General features: G+C 38.2%; 1 pseudogene; it reads right to left on the bottom strand.

Moving 5' to 3' along the window:
• The window catches only part of LOC149153885 (beta-fructofuranosidase, insoluble isoenzyme CWINV1-like), a 78,514-nt pseudogene that overhangs the window by 10,000 nt on the left and 51,374 nt on the right, over positions 1–17,140 (bottom strand).

Below are 17,140 nucleotides of genomic sequence, written 5' to 3'. Positions count from 1 at the left end.
GAACCAGGGCTATGAACATTGCATTCACCCCCGGAAAAAATTTAGTGTTTTTCTCTCCATCTTTAAGCCATCTAACTCTTGATTTTTTCCTCCATAATGTTTCTTCCTACTTAGCCCTTTCTGTGAGTTGCGCTTCAATAACTTTTTCTTGTTTTGATAGGTCCTCTCAGCGACCTTCATTTTTCCAGCTCGAGGGCTTCCTGAGACTGGAAGATATTACCAAAATAAGTGTGATTCCAGCGTTTGATCTTGCTTTTGAGGTGCTTAAGCTTTTGCTGGAATTGGAACATTTTTGAACCTGGAGGAGGGGAAAAATTGTTCCATCCTGAATTGATTAAGCCTTGGAAATCGGGATGAGACATCCAGAAAGCCTCAAAGCAGGACGATCTGCGGATCAGATTGCCAAGACGCGACCAATGGAGGGAGATGGGCCAGTGATTAGATCATGAAAGAGGCAAAATGGAGGTTGCGAAGTCTCCACCAAGATGAATAGCATTGTCTGAGAACAAGAACCTGTCCAGACAAGAAGCGATCTGCTGCTTACCTGCTCTCCTATTGTTCCAAGTAAATACACCATTATTGAAGGGTAGGTCGATGAGCCAGTTGTTCTGAAAGAAGTCCTTTAGGGGTATCCCTTCCTGAATTCCTTTGCATCTTCCTCCCCTTTTTCTTCCAGCCTAGTAATCATGTTAAAGTCTCCTCCAGAAATCCATAAAGGGTGCGGCCTCTCATGGTTGATTGCAGAGAGAGTGTTAAGCATTCCGGCTTTAAGCGATGCCTCCTGTGGAAAATATACATTGGTTGAGATCCCGTGTATATTTGTCCCAATGATGTGAAAGGTTGCTTGTAGGAAATTCCTACTTGCGTGGATATTGTCTAGCTTGATTACTTGGGAGTCCCAGACAAATTCCATATACAGAAATTGCGCATATACGGAAATTGTGCATATACGGAAGATGTGCACATATACAGAAATTGGGCATATACGGAAGATATGCGCATGTCTTCCGTATATCCCTAACTTTCCTGTATGTTCATATCTTCCGTATATGCACTTCGTTCATGTATCTGCATCGCAGATGCACAAATTCCATATACAGAAATTGCGCATATATGGAAACTTTGCATATACGGAAGACATGTGCATATCTTCCGTATATGCACAATTTCCGTATATGCGCAATTTTTGTATATTGAATTTGCACGTATACGATGCAGATACATGAACGATGTGCATATACGGAAGATATGCACATACAAGAAAGTTAGGGATATACGGAAGGCATGCGCATATCTTCCGTATATGCCCAGTTTCCGTATATGCGCACATCTTCCGTATATGCACAGCTTCCGTATATGCGCAATTTATGTATATGAAATTTGTACATATCTTCGTTTATGTATCTGCATCGTACATGCGCAAATTCAATATACAGAAATTGTGCATATACGGAAACTGTGCATATACGGAAGATGTGCGCATATACGGAAACTGGGCATATACGGAAGATATGCGCATGTCTTTCATATATCCCTAACTTTCTTGTATGTGCATATCTTTGGTATATGCACATCGTTCATGTATCTGCATCGTATACGTGCAAATTCAATATACATAAATTGCGCATATATGGAAACTGTGCATATACGGAAGATATGCACATGTCTTACGTATATGCACAATTTCCGTATATGCGCAATTTCTGTAGATGGAATTTGCGCATCTGCGATACAGATACATGAACGACGTGCATATATGGAAGACATGCACATACAAGAAAGCTAGGGATATACGGAAGACATGCGCATATCTTCCGTATATGCCCAGTTTCCGTATATGCGCACATCTTCCGTATATGCACAGTTTCCGTATATAGGAAATTTCTGTATATGAAATTTGCGCATATACGATGCAAATACATGAACGAAGATATGTACAAATTCCATATACAGAAATTGTGCATATACGGAAACTGTGCATATACGGAAGATGTGCGCATATACGGAAACTGGGCATATACGGAAGATATGTGCATGTCTTCCGTATATCCCTAACTTTCCTGTATGTGCATATCTTCCGTATATGCACGTCGTTCATGTATCTACATCGTATATGCGCAAATTCAATATACAGAAATTGCGCATATACGGAAACTGTGCATATACAGAAGATATGCACATGTCTTCTGTATATGCACAGTTTCCGTATATGCACAATTTCTGTATATGGAATTTGCGCATCTGCGATGCAGATACATGAACGACGTGCATATACAGAAGATATGCACATACAGGAAAGTTAGGGATATACGGAAGACATGCGCATATCTTCCGTATATGCCCAGTTTCCGTATATCTGCACTGTAAATAAATAAATAAATAAATAAATATATATATATATATATATATATATATATATATATATATATATATATATATAGATATATATATATATATATATATATATATATATATATATATATATAATTGAAACCTCCTTAGTAAATGGGACAATGACATCTCAAAGGGTTATAAAGACAACCATGTCGAGGCTATGGACGCCTGCTGCCAACAGAGACCATGTTTGTGGTATTGAAGTAAAATAAAAAATTACAATATAGCTTGGCTATTTTGTTCCTTCAAAATTAATAAGGAAATATAGTTAAATTTATTATGGATATCTATAAAATCCTCTTAGAAAGTGGTGATGTTTGGTTGTCCATGAGTTTTTCATTATAATTCTAAATACTAGGAATAATTTTTTTTCTATTACGGAAATCCAACATTATAAATTAATCTCCTTTATTCTCTCTAATGATGTACTTGATGCAACTATTGTTTCCATCCATCTATTCTTTGTAGAAATCTCCACACATCTTTATTTTGTCTGCACCCTCCATGGATCATAATAATTTGAGTTATCATTACATCGCACGAGTCATAAAAATCTCAATGATCTCCTCACGTGTCATAGATACACTCCACTTCCTATTCTTTCTTTTTGATGGTTACTCTGTTGCACTACTTTAATACAAGCTTATCCTCCAATCATGAAAAACCTAGCATCCATTAAAACCTGATTAACGACCGCAGACGTCCTTTATCTTTATTGGGGGGGCAAGTTGGCACTGACAAATGACTTATTATTTGAATTTTCAAATACCATTGCATGCCACAATCACTGAGCCTCTATACTCCGTGCAGAATTACTACTATTATATATTTTGAACTTTGTTGCTTCCAACTACAAAATTGTGTCATGTTGAACCATAACAATGCGTGTCCATTTGGTCTGATATGAACCTATTCAATTACAGGGTTCAAAACAGGTGCGCAACATCTTGATTCAAGCTAGATGGATGGAGTATTTTGAGTGTTTATAGGGTTTTGATAATGAGATACCATTAGAATTCATGAAGAATTTGGACAATAACACAACAATAGTGAGAAATATACAGATACAAGTAAGTGAAGGTGAAATAGTGAAAGTAACAGGTCTTCCGACAGAAGGAGAAAAGTGGTACGCGATACACATTTCTCTCAAGAACGCGAGCCTCCTGTTTCTAAATACTGGTGAAGAATTGATCAGAAAAGGAAAAGGGTATAACCCCAATTCATTGTCGGAACGGTGGAAAGATGTAACAGGGATCGTCCAAAGATCCTTCAATACTATTTTTCTACTTTATAGTTGTTGTTACCTAAAAAACAACTTGATTGTATACTAAAAAGTAATTAACATTTTATAAAATGTACTAATGATTTGTATATTAATATCATTTATGATCAAAATAAAAAAATATTCATATTGTTAGCCATTAATATTAGTAATTTTTTATTGAAAAAAAACTTAGTTATTAAATTTCAAAGTTCCGTCTCTATCTGAATTTTTTTAAAACAAAAAAAAAGTATGTTTGGGGACATGTGATTTTCTCGACACATTACACAAGATTACCCATCATTATAAATGAATTAACACACTTCCATATATCATATATATAATTTTTTTTATAAATAATAAAACGTAGTCATATTTATAATTATGTATATTGACTTAATAAATAAAAAGAAATATATATATGAAAACCCACTCTATATTGTTGTTAGATATAATCTATGGTATTGATATTTATATTTTTATTAAAGTAGTTTTCAAATATATTAATATTTTAATTTTAATAAAATTGATAAATATTTTTATTTCATTATATATATTATTATAAAAGAAGAAGATTAAGGGTTTTGGAAAAAATTGTCATATAGTTTAAATGTGGAGAATGATGTCATTACTGTAAAATATAAGTGGCATGACCACACTACATCATTATTTCAGAGTCACATTAAAATTGTGATTCATAAGCCGTTATTTCAACATGGAAACACCAAATATAAATAGAAAAGCATCGATATCCCCATTCAAATATAAATAGAGGAACAAAATGATATTTTGCATGCAAATGTAGAGTTATTTTGTCTTGGAGTGAAAATAAAGGGGTTTGAATGGCCCAAGTTAACGAATTTTTATATATGAATAATGTGTATATGCTTTGAAAAATATGCATTATGCTTGACAACAAAACTCACAATATTGATGGTTATGAAATCCTCCTCAAACACAAATGATACTCACTAGGAATTCATAGTGTCCATAGTGGCATCTGAAAGTTATTTTTGGAATGTCCTGATCCCCAACTCTGATTTGGTGATAACCTGAGTGAAGGTAAATATTTGAGAATTACTTGGCCCCTTTCAGTTCATCCATTAGCTCATAGATCTTGGGGATAGGATAACGATTCTTTATGGTCTTCTTGTTTAGAGACAGATAATCTATGCACATTCTTAATGATCCATCTTTCTTCTTGACCAATACTACTGATGAAGCAAAAGGGCTCGAGCTTGGTCAAATGTGTCCTAATGCTAACAACTCCTAGATTTCTTTCTTTATCTCATCCTTATATAATTTAGATTGTCGGTAAGGGGTAGTGATGACATCTTGGACCCCTTCCTCTAGTTCAATGATGTGCTCGAATCCCCTGTCTGGTGGTCGTCCTGGGGTTATATCTCCGAAAACCTTCTAGTGTTTTTGCAACAATGCCATGATGTTAGGGGGATACTAATGTTGTTTTGTTGATTTCTTTTCCATGATTCTACACTCCACCGCCCATATAATATCCCCATGCCAAAGATCTGCCTCCATCCTATTCGATGTCACAATCTTGGGCAGATATGTATGCATTCTTGTCAACATTACCTTCTTATCATCTGGCGCTGTGAATGAAAATTCCAAGACTTGATAGTTTACTGTGTGGGTCCCGATTGAATATAGCCATTGAACCCCTAATACTACATGAGAGTATGGGCAATCCACTACAAAAAAGTTATCGATAACTGTGTAGTTCCCCATTGATAGATTCATATTAGGGACTATTTTAGTGCATGGCATGTAGTTATGCTCCTTCTTTCCAGGGACCAGAATTGTAAATCCCCCAAACTCTTATGTCGACAGTCCCCTTCTAGCTACAAATTCTGCATCAATGAAGTTGTGGGAGGCCCCTCCATCAATCAACATAGTTACTTTCTGTCCCTGTATAGTGCCCCTGATCTGAAGAGAGTGATACTGTGGGACCCCTGTGAGAGAGGAAATAATCCCTTCCCGGGTCTCGTCCTGTATTGCCCCCATGCCCTGTGATTCTCCTTGACTCGGTTCTGGTTGCTCATCTTCATCTTCGCTTTCAGAAAATACTTCAATATAGTGGGCCTTCCCTTTTGTACACTGATGCCCTGGTGCCCAAGGTTCCTAACAAGAGAAACATAGCCATCTCCTTCTGAGGTCTTTCCTGGTTTCATCATCCAACTGGCTCTTCCCGGATGGCTCCCTATGTTGCTCCTTGATTTCTTTCCCCTTTTGAGGGACATTTGGTTTGGGTAGGAACCTGGCCTTGGGTACTCCATCTTGCATGTCTCTTGCTTCACTGATTGCATCCCGCAAGGTCGTAGGTTGGTAGGATTTGACCCAACAACGCAAAGGTTCTGACAACCCTTCTATAAATAACATAACAGTCCGAGCCATTGAGAGGTCGGTGACCATTACTGCTAGTATCTGGAATTCTGTGATATATGATTCCAAGCTCCCTGTCCGTTGGAGCTGGGTAAGCTCCCGAAAGTACAATTTAAGGTCCTTCCTATCAAATCTTTCTATCAATCTCTGTGTGAATTCTGTATAAGAGATGATGCATGTATGCCCTAGAGTGACCATGTCGTTTTTCCACCATTCATGTGCTTCGCCATCAAGATGAAGTGTGGCGTATTTAATGGCATCCTTCTCACGCATGGGATTGAGTTGGAAATATGTATCTAGCTTCTGCACCCACAACTGCGCCGAACATTTTGTTGATCCCTCAAAATAAGGAAGAGTTACCTTTCCCACTGCCTTTTACAGATCCTTGTTTGACGAAGGGCCCCCATATGTGGCTGTCTTCCGATGATGTTTACTCCTCATGTAGTAATATTCATTCACAGTTAAGGTAGCTTTAACATTGGGAGGCAACGTAACATACTCCTTCATCTAAGTTGTAATTGTTTTTGCAATTGGTGAAAGAGAGTCTTGCTCTCTGGAGAAATCATCCAAGAATAACGGTAGGGTTGGTCAGTTGAAAGCGCTGCTCCGAGCGTTGGCATGCTCTTCAGATAGACCGCTGCCCTGTATGTTGACCGGTTCATGTGACGGACCATCCCCTCCGGAATGAGAACCGCCTTCCCTATTATTTCTTTGCACATTAGTTTTCCCCATCTATAGTTTAAGAAGTTCCATAATGGTATCTTGAGTGGCGGCAATCTTTTGTAATGCATCTACAAGTTTAGAAATTTCCTGATCACCCATTAGTTTTTCTTCTTCTGGCTCTCCTTGGTCTTCGTTTTGCCTTGATTTATAGCCTTTTTCCCCTTCCCATTGATAGTAATCCCTTTTTTGTTTCACCCTTCTTGGCATCCCACAGCCCACAGCTGGGCAAGATAGTGGCTCTCATACCACTGTAATTAAACCTTTAGCTAATATTTAGAGAATTGAAAATTCTAGTAAACAATGTACCCAACGCTTATAAGCACAAATTGAGTCCAAGGGAATCCATTTCATTATTGAAAATAGCTCCAGCCATATTTTGGGTGCATTACAAATTAAACAAGAGCAACTATAGATATAAGCTGCCTGGATAATGTTGGAATATTAATTCCAACTGCAGGCATTGTGGACAGCAACTGCAAAATCGTGGACAGCGACGGCAGGCCAAATCCGCCATCAACTCAGCAAGCACGCAGCACCTAAAACCGCCTCAGCAAAACCACTTAAACTTATCGGATCGCCTTTGGTCATCTGGCTATTTCCGGATAGTGGACTCCGATACAATGTAATGCAGCCACGTGGTCCTCTACATACGTCAACAGAACTGACTTTTCGGACGCTAATGTTCAGCACAAAGGAGCCTCCCGAAATATTTGTCCACCGTCCGATTCACTTCATTGTTCTCCGCCGTCGATTGCTTCAAACCTGCATATGAGCCAGCAATTAAATGCATTGCATGGAGTAAATCAAACGTTTGAGTCTGACTGCCGGTCCTGTCTGCAAAGGGAATTAAATGGAATTTAACCCTGGTTTGTAAATGGTTGGTAGAACCTTAAATTCTAATTACACGGAAGCATGGGCATAAAATGTATTTTTTATGTTTTTTTTGTTTTTGTGTGCGTTGACCATTTTTAACATATGAATTACAATGAAAAAGCACACACAATATAGTGCGTAAAAAAAAAATGGAACAGTGGTCTGTAATGTTTTTTTTTCTCATGTTTATTTTGGACATGGGATGTGCTGCAGAGAAAAAAAACTTGAGTTGTTAACCATTGTGAAATGAGAGCTCGCTGCAGTAAAAAAGAGAACAAAGAGAAACTAAAGTGTGCACAGCAGTGCAAGAGAGAAAAAGCGTTAATGAAATAGAGTGAAGACCAGTGTGAAGCAAGCTCGCGGCAGCGAAAGAACAAGGGAGCAGCAGATAGTTTTTATGTGTAATTTTTATGCAGTTGACTATTGTAAAAATGAGAGCGTGAGGCAGTGAAAGAAAACAGGGGAGCACACCAGTGAATATGAAATTCATTTTTATGTATGCAATGTAAAAGGATATGAATACACAGCAGTGCGAATAGAGAAAACTAGGAGGAAGCATGAAAATCGTATGGTGTGAGTAAGGATTTCATTTTGTGAATCTAATGTAAAATTTTACTGCATATGTAAATTTATTTTACAGCAGTATATGTAAAATGTTTTTCACAGTAGTGAATGTAAAAAGGGTTTTTACAGCAGTAAAAGAAAAAGAGATTTTTACACACCAGCAGTGTAAAATCTTAGGAAGAGACAGAGTTTTGTTTTTATTTTTGTTGGTTGAATGTATTTTTGGGTGAATCCCTCTTAGTAAAAGAGGATGAATATGTATCAGGCATTTATGTTTAATGAATAGAAATCATTTTTCTGGGTATGTAATACTCTGTTCTCAGACAAATTTTGAAGCTTCCCTGTGCACAAAAGATCCTGTGGAGAGAAGGAAACAGAGCATTGCTTCTGTGCAATTAGTTTGTTTGTTTGTTTTTGGGATTTTACCAAAAAAATCCCCAACAGTGGTATCAGAGTTGGTCCAGGCTCTTTGATGGTGACAGAGCTTGTTTAGGCTCTTTGAAGTGTCAAAGAAGCTGGAGGAAGGAGTTCTTTTGCTGCAACAGCTTCTCCAGCAGAGTGAAGACTCAGTCAACAAAAGAACCCAGGTATTCCTCAAAGTTTTTTTTTGTGTAGCTGTTGGAAACAGTCAGTCATTTTAGATACACAGTCAAGTGTTTTGAAAAGTGAAAAAATGGCAATGTCAAGGAAGAAAGTGTCCAAACCCCCTAAGGTTGTGTCTCCCTCTTCTATTAAAATAGAAAACAATCTATTTGAAAGCATTCTATTTGAGGCTCCAAGGTTCGATGGGAACTTTGATATATGGGAAATAAAAATGAGGGCTTTCTTAAAGTCTGAAGGGATTGAAATTTGGGAATCAGTGATTGATGATAGCAAGATGGATAAAGAATCCAAGGAGTACAATGCAAAGGCAGCAAAGACTATCTTGGATGGACTCCCTGATTATATAAAGAAGAATCTAGGAAAATATTCATCAGCAAAGGAGATATGGGACAGACTTCATGACCTTCATGCAAAGGGAGCACTGACCATGACCATTAGTGAAGAAGAAAATTCTAAACCCATCATAGAAGCTGAATGTGAGAAGGTTGACCTCAACAAGCTTCAAGTAAAAGAAAGGGATGAAGAGCTCGCCAAGCTTAAGAAGGAACTTGATGAAAGCAAGAGGAAACATCATGAAGAAGTCATGTCCATGACAAATCAGTTGAATAGAGAAAAGAAGCAGGAAGATGCCTTGACAAGTCAACTTGAACAAAGGCACAAGAGAGTGAATAAGCTTGTAGTAGAGATTGGACAGTACAAGGCAGAGGTCTCCTCCCTTAAGTCTGAAATACAAGAAGCCAGGAAGCAGGCACAAGGAGCTGAAAAGAAAATGGAGAGCAGTCAAGCAGAAATCTCCAAAATGAAGACAGATATTATCTCTCTTAAAATAGTAGCAGCTGAAGCTACTCGTAGCAAAAAAGAAACTGAGGAACAACTTACAAAGAAGAATAATGAGTGTGAAAGATTGGAAGAAGAGATTGTCCTCCTTAGGAAAAAGGTTGAAGGAATGAACAAAATCATGAAGAGCTCTCAAGCCTTGGATGACATGCTCAGCTATCAAAGATCTCCATATGATAATTCAGGACTCGGGTATGTAGGTGAACCCTCAAACAAGAATGAAGATGCTTTAAGCAATGGAGATGTGAAGAAGCCAGAAAGAAATTGTGATGCTCCTAGTTCCAGCAAAGGCAAGGAGAAAGATCATGAGTACAATAGAAGAAATCCAACTCCAAGTAGAAAACCAGCTCCAAGAAGAAATGTAGCTGATGTCAAAGAGGCAAGATGCAATGGTTATCATCAAAGGATCTCAAGGCAGAAAGACTTCAGAAGTACATCAAGGAAACCTCCATCTCCCAGGTACCAAAGTTCATTTTTTGGTTATTGTTATTCTTGCTCAAACTTTGGTCATAAGGCAAAAGACTGTAGAGCATTTCATAGAGATAGATGTTGTAGTCTCCGACAATCTCCAAGAAATAATTTTACAAGAAGAAATCATGAATTCTTATTCATGAACAACGTAGAATGTTTCAAGTGTCATAACATTGGGCATATGGCACGTGATTGTAACTTAACATGGGCTCTTACACAAGCTAGACCCATGCAAAAGAAGAAAGTTACACAAGTATGGAGAAAGAAGGAAATACAGTCTGAAAGTCCCTTGAGCTCTCAAGCTGATCTAAGTTTCTTTTAAGAAAACTTTGCTGAAAGAAAACAATGCATACATTAAGGGGGAGCCTGTAATTATTGATCATTATTGCTGAACTATTTTAACAGTCATTCTTTGATGAAGATCTTGTTATAGGGGAGAGATATGGAATTAAATCTGCCATAAAAGCAGAGAAAAAAAATCTGTAGGGCATGGAGACTGCGTGGAGGATGTATTGCAGCGCAGCAGAGCGCAAATGAATTTTTTTTGTTGTTAATCCCTCTGAAATGTAATACGCAGCGGTGTTGAAAAATGTATTTTTTTTTATCACATATGCAATGCAATATGCACAGAAGTGCGGAGAAGGAAAAGGGGCAGCGTTGAAATGTGAAGTGCAGCAGCATGATAAGAAAAATGAGAAGCAGTAGAACGCACAGCAGTGTGTGAGTGAAGAAGAAGATGAATTCGATGTGAATCATATGCATTGTATATGCATTGTAATGCAAAGCAAGGAGACCCACACAACAGTGCGAAGGCAGAACATAGAACAGGGGCAGCGTGGAAACTTTTGTGTGTGGAGCACATGGATTAGAAATTAGAATGCACAACAGCATGGGAATTTTTTTTGTGGAGGACATGCATTGAAATGCATAGCAATGGAATGTAGTTTTCCTTTTATGTAATGTGAGAGAATATACTCACAGCAGAGTGAGTGTAATATATAGCAGATGGAAATGTTTTGTATTGGCAATGAAAATGCAAAGCAGTGAGAGGAAAATGAGAAGAGGGAAAAACGCAGCAGAGCGTAAATGCCCAGTGTTTGAGAATGCAATGAAATTTTTCACACAGCAGTGAAAAGGGTAATGCAAGTCTTGTTTTTGTTGTCGGAGAATATGTAGTAAAAACACACAGTAATGTGAATATGAAAAATGCAGCAGCATGAAGTTTTTTTTTGTTGAAGAAACAAAATGTCATGGGTAGCAGCGCATATGAGGTGTGTAAAAATATGTAAATTTTTTTTTATATATGTGCAAAGCAATATGCACAGAAGAGCAGTGAGGAATTGTTACGCACATCAGTACTAATTGCAGAGGAGGCAGCATAAGAATGAAAGCAGATGCACAACAGTGCATAAGGAGTTGAGGGCGTTGTTTATTGCAAATGTATGGGCAATGAAATGCAGAGCAAGTGCGGATAAAAGAAAACTAAAACAGAGCAATGAAATGAGTGAGGAGGAGCACAGCAGTCTGATGAAAATGAAACCAGAGCTAAGGTTAATTTTTTTCCAGAGAAGTGAGAATGAAAAAGAATGTGTTTTTACACAGCAGTAAAATAGCAATCATGAAGAGTAAGAGAGGTGCAGCAGCACGAAGTAAAGGAGATTTTTAATGAAATGTAAGGAATTACATTTACAGCAGTAAATGTAAGTAAATTTTTATTATTATTATAGCAGTATATGTAAAACTCTGTTTTTACAGCAGTAAATGTAATTGAGATTTTACACACAGCAGTGTAAAATCTCAGGAGGAAAACAGAGTAATATTTTCGGTTGTTTTGGAACTGCATCTAAAGCAGTGTCTGGTTGTAATCCCTCTGTGAGAGGAAGTGAAGTTCTTGGTGAAACCCTCTGTCAAGAGGAAGGTGCTCTTCAGCACAGTCTCAGGTGAATCCCTCTGTTAAGAGGAAGACAACTTTGATTGTTTGTGGAACTGCATGAAAAGCAGTGTTGGTGAATCCCTCTATGTGAGGAAGATATTCTTGTAACAACAGTGTTAGTGAATCCCTCTATGTGAGGAAGTGTCTGGGTATGACTGAATGCCCAACAGTTGAAATTAAAGGGGAGTGTTGGAATATTAATTCCAACTGCAGCCGTTGTGGACAACGACTGCAAAATCGTGGACAGCGACGGCAGGCCAAATCCGCCATCAACTCAGCAAGCACGTAGCACCTAAAACCGCCTCAGCAAAACCACTTAAACTTATCGGACCGCCTTTGGTCATCTGGCTGTTTCCAGACAGTGGACTCTGATACAATGTAATGCAGCCACGTGGTCCTCTACATACGTCAGCAGAACTGACTTTTCGGACGCTAATGTTCAGCACAAAGGAGCCTCCCGAAATCTTTGTCCACCGTCCGATTCACTTCAATGTTCTCCGCCGTCGATTGCTTCAAACCTGCATACGAGCCAGCAATTAAATGCATTGTGTGGAGTAAATCAAACGTTTGAGTCTGACTGTCGGTCCTGTCTGCAAAGGGAATTAAATGGAATTTAACCCTGGTTTGTAAATGGTTGGTAGAACCTTAAATTCTAATTACACGGAAGCATGGGCATAAAATGTATTTTTTATGTTTTTTGTTTTTGTGTGCGTTGACCATTTTTAACATATGAATTACAATGAAAAAGCACACACAATATAGTGCGTAAAAAAAATGGAACAGTGGGCTGTAATGTTTTTTTTTCTCATGTTTATTTTGGACATGGGATGTGCGGCAGCGAAAAAAAACTTGAGTTGTTAACCATTGTGAAATGAGAGCTCGCTGCAGCAAAAAAGAGAACAGAGAGAAACTAAAGTGTGCACAGCAGTGCAAGAGAGAAAAAGCGTTAATGAAATAGAGTGAAGACCAGTGTGAAGCAAGCTCACGGCAGCGAAAGAACAGGGGAGCAGCAGATAGTTTTTATGTGTAATTTTTATGCAGTTGACTATTGTAAAAATGAGAGCGTGAGGTAGTGAAAGAAAACAGGGGAGCACACCAGTGAATATGAAATTCATTTTTATGTATGCAATGTAAAAGGATATGAATGCACAGCAGTGCGAATAGAGAAAACTAGGAGGAAGCATGAAAATCGTATGGTGTGAGAAAGGATTTCATTTTGTGAATCTAATGTAAAATTTTACTGCATATGTAAATTTATTTTACAGCAGTATATGTAAAAAAAATTTCACAGTAGTGAATGTAAAAAGGGTTTTTACAGCAGTAAAAGAAAAAGAGATTTTTACACACCAGCAGTGTAAAATCTCAGAAAGAGACAGAGTTTTGTTTTTATTTTTGTTGGTTGAATGTATTTTTGGGTGAATCCCTCTTAGTAAAAGAGGATGAATATGTATCAGGCATTTATGTTTAATGAATAGAAATCATTTTTCTGGGTATGTAATACTCTGTTCTCACACAAATTTTGAAGCTTCCCTGTGCACAAAAGATCCTGTGGAGAGAAGGAAACAGAGCATTGCCTCTGTGCAATTTGTTTGTTTGTTTGTTTTTGGGATTTTACCAGAAAAATCCCCAACAGATAACACAGAATAGACGATTCACTGGGCCATTTTTACCACGGGTGAAGTGGGGGATTTCTTTATTGGCGTGTTGCTTCTCCAAGACTAAATCGGTTGCTCCCCCCATCAAGGTTCGTGGCCCCCTCTTTCCCTTCTGTGCCACGCTCCCATCTTGATCTGCGCTTTCTTGAAAAACGTTGTTTGGCACCCTCGTCCAGTTCAACTCCAATATTCGACTACGGCTCCAACAGACCCCACGATTTCCAACTGTGGACTTTCAGCAGGAGCATAATGTTCTCCAGTTGCGGACATAGGCAGCTCGTCTCCCTTCGTGATGCCGATTTCGTTTCTGCGCCACACGAACAGAAGAGGTCGTTCACTAGCCGTGGAGATGGAACGCTAATTTAATCAGCTGGCTAAGGCTCGTCCCTCTTGGTTCAATCAGAATGCTGGGTTATTCTCCCTTCTGACGTCTGGCAGAAACTGAATCTATCTGTTGATGCACTTCCCTTTGATGATAGATAATCCTGCAGAGGTAATTTAAACTGACACTCGTGACCAAGTAAACAGATGATGCCCAAAAACCCTCTCTCGATTAAAATAAAATATGTCAGACCAGCTAGGGTGATGGAAGGGACCACCGAAGTTGGGTTGCCTCCTAGGGTGAGAGATCAAATCTCACTGAAGAGAAGCTGAGGATCTCACCTGAAAATACTTACTTGCAAACTCGTGTGAGCTCTCAAACTATTGATGAAGAGAAAACCCAAAAATTCCATCGCTTGCTCTCGATCTTCATCCTCCTTTTATAGCTGAGATGCTTAGAAGAAACTGTGGGCAATACTTGACTCAAAAACAAAAACTATGGGCAATTGCTGCTTATTTGTTTCTTACTATTAATATTATTTGGGTCCAATCGGTCAATGGTTGGGGATATCACATTCACAATTTTGATGGTCATGAAATCCTCCTCATACACAAATGACACTCATGGTATATAGTGCCTTTTGAGGCTCAAGCACAATGAAACATGCTTGGAACTAAGATACATGAACTCTTTAGGATTATCCAACTCAAAGGCCATCAACAAAATCTCAAATCACAACATCAGAAAATGAACATTGTTAAGCGGTATTACACACCATGGATTATAAAAATGGTCGAGGGACACTAAAATTGAGGACCCCGTGCCTTGAAAGGTTCCACTGAAGTTTGAGGGTCATAAATGAGGCTTCAAACCACAAAACATGAACATTTTGGGGGATCTTACACCTCTCACTACCAGTAATATTTTCGTTAGGAGGTATTGCACACCATATAGATGCTTGATTGGGTTGATGACAAAATATAAGATGATCACAACCACTATGTCATTATTGTAAAATATAAGACTAGCATGAGACCACTATATCATTATAGCACAATTACATTAAAATTGTGATTCATAAGTCATAATTTCAACATTGAAACATCAAATCTAAATAGAGAAACACCCACATCCACATCCACATCAAAATCTAAATAGAGTAACAAAACAATATTTTTCATGCAAATGTAAAATTGTTTTTTCTTTGAGTGAAAAGAAAAGGGTTTGAATCTGAACACACTGCATTTTTTTATATACAAATAATGCATATACGTTGTAACAAATATGTAATATGCTTGACAACAAAACTCACAACCTTGATGATCATGAACTCCTCCTCATATAGAAATTCCACTCATAGTATATAGTCCCTAAATATACCCTTTGATGTTCAAGCACAATGAAGCATGCTTGGAACTAGGACACATGGACTCTCTGAAATTCTGCAACTCAAAGGCCATCAACATGATCTCAAATCACAAAATGGGAAAATGAACATTGTTAAGTGGAATTCTTCAACTTGAAAATGATGAGTGAGGCCTCAAAACCATGGAAAATTTTAGGGGCTAATATTCGCAAGTGGACTAATTTTCCATAGTTTAAAAAAAAAGATCCTTCGGTTGTAGGTCCATAAATGAGGCATCCAACTACAACACGTGGCTATTGTAGGGAATCTTTAGCCCCCCATTATGAATAGCATGCCACTAGGAGGTAGCGTGCACCACATACATTTATCAAGGCCATGACAATGGTAGAGGGATGAAATCAATGGCCTTAGGCCTTGATTGAGGCTTCATGGCATTGACATCCAGGGAAACGCCGTAGAACCACCACACATGGCCAACGTATGGCGTCTTTGGGCTTCGATCAGAAGTAAGATCGATCAAGTGGGAGGTATTTCACAACATAGATAGGTAAGAAGACCTTCATAATAGTGGGCCAGAGATGAAATAAATGGACATGAGACCTAAAAGATACCTCTCAATATTAATGGTCATGGACGAGTTATGAAACCACCACACATGAGAATGTTGAGAAAGAGAAATATGGATGAAACTAGTCTCCTACCACACACTTATCTGAAGACCATGACATTTATGAGAGGATGAAATCAAGGGCATAACGATTAGACTAATGCCTTTTAGACCTAGGAGACCATAGATGAGTTCTCAAACTAACACATTTAACCCTTATACATCACCTAATTTATAGAAGACTAAATGTGGAAAAATATATCATTGTTGCAAAATGAAACAACCACTATATCATTATTATCGCTAGATCATCATTGTAACCCATAAGCCATAAATCTTAATTATAATCCACATGAAAACACCAAATCCAAATCATAATTATAATCCACATAAAAACACCAAATCCACATCATAAATCATATTATAATCCATCTGAAAACACCATAAATCATAATTATAATCCACATGAACACACCATATCGAGCTGGAAACATCCACCTCACGATTCAGTATGCCATGCCATGCAGACGATGATATCATTGACTGCCCTAAAAAATTATTTATTTTCCTATTCTGATCATGTAACATAGGCCGGTAATATAAGAAAATTGTGATCACAGAATCACAAGCCAAGGCCAGGCGGTTGCACTAAGGTGAATTTGGCCCAACTCTTGACAGAGAAACAACCACATCACAATTCACTTCACTTGGATTGGTATACTTGGGTGGCAGTTTTCATATGCCAGGCGGAGAGTCGACGGAGGAGGAGGGGCGATTTGTTATAATTAAAGACGAAGAGATGAGCTTTCTCATTAACCGCCAGCGTGGGATAACTCCTCGACGTAATGCATGTTCTCCCTCCCTCTGCAAAACTCTCCACGATTGAGTGATCAACCTGCGCCCACATGAATAGTAATCAACCTTCAATCCCTCCACTCCAATTCCATTAATGTTAACCTCAGCTTTGATTGAAAATTGGCTACACAGTTCTTACCAATACTCTAAGCGATAGCGACCGTTGGTGGGGCGTCACGCTCACAAATCCTCCATAGCTCGTCTTATCCACATCCAGTTACAGCGTGGACCTGACCTCAGCACATTATATTTTCATTCAAATTACAATTACAATTA

Source organism: Pinus tabuliformis, chromosome 9, assembly GCF_031772625.1.
Source record: "Pinus tabuliformis cultivar Carrire ecotype Pingquan chromosome 9, CPIR1, whole genome shotgun sequence".
Lineage (NCBI taxonomy): Eukaryota > Viridiplantae > Streptophyta > Pinopsida > Pinales > Pinaceae > Pinus > Pinus tabuliformis.
The sequence above is the reverse complement of the archived record's forward strand: the minus strand, read 5'-3'. Positions and strand labels throughout refer to the sequence as shown.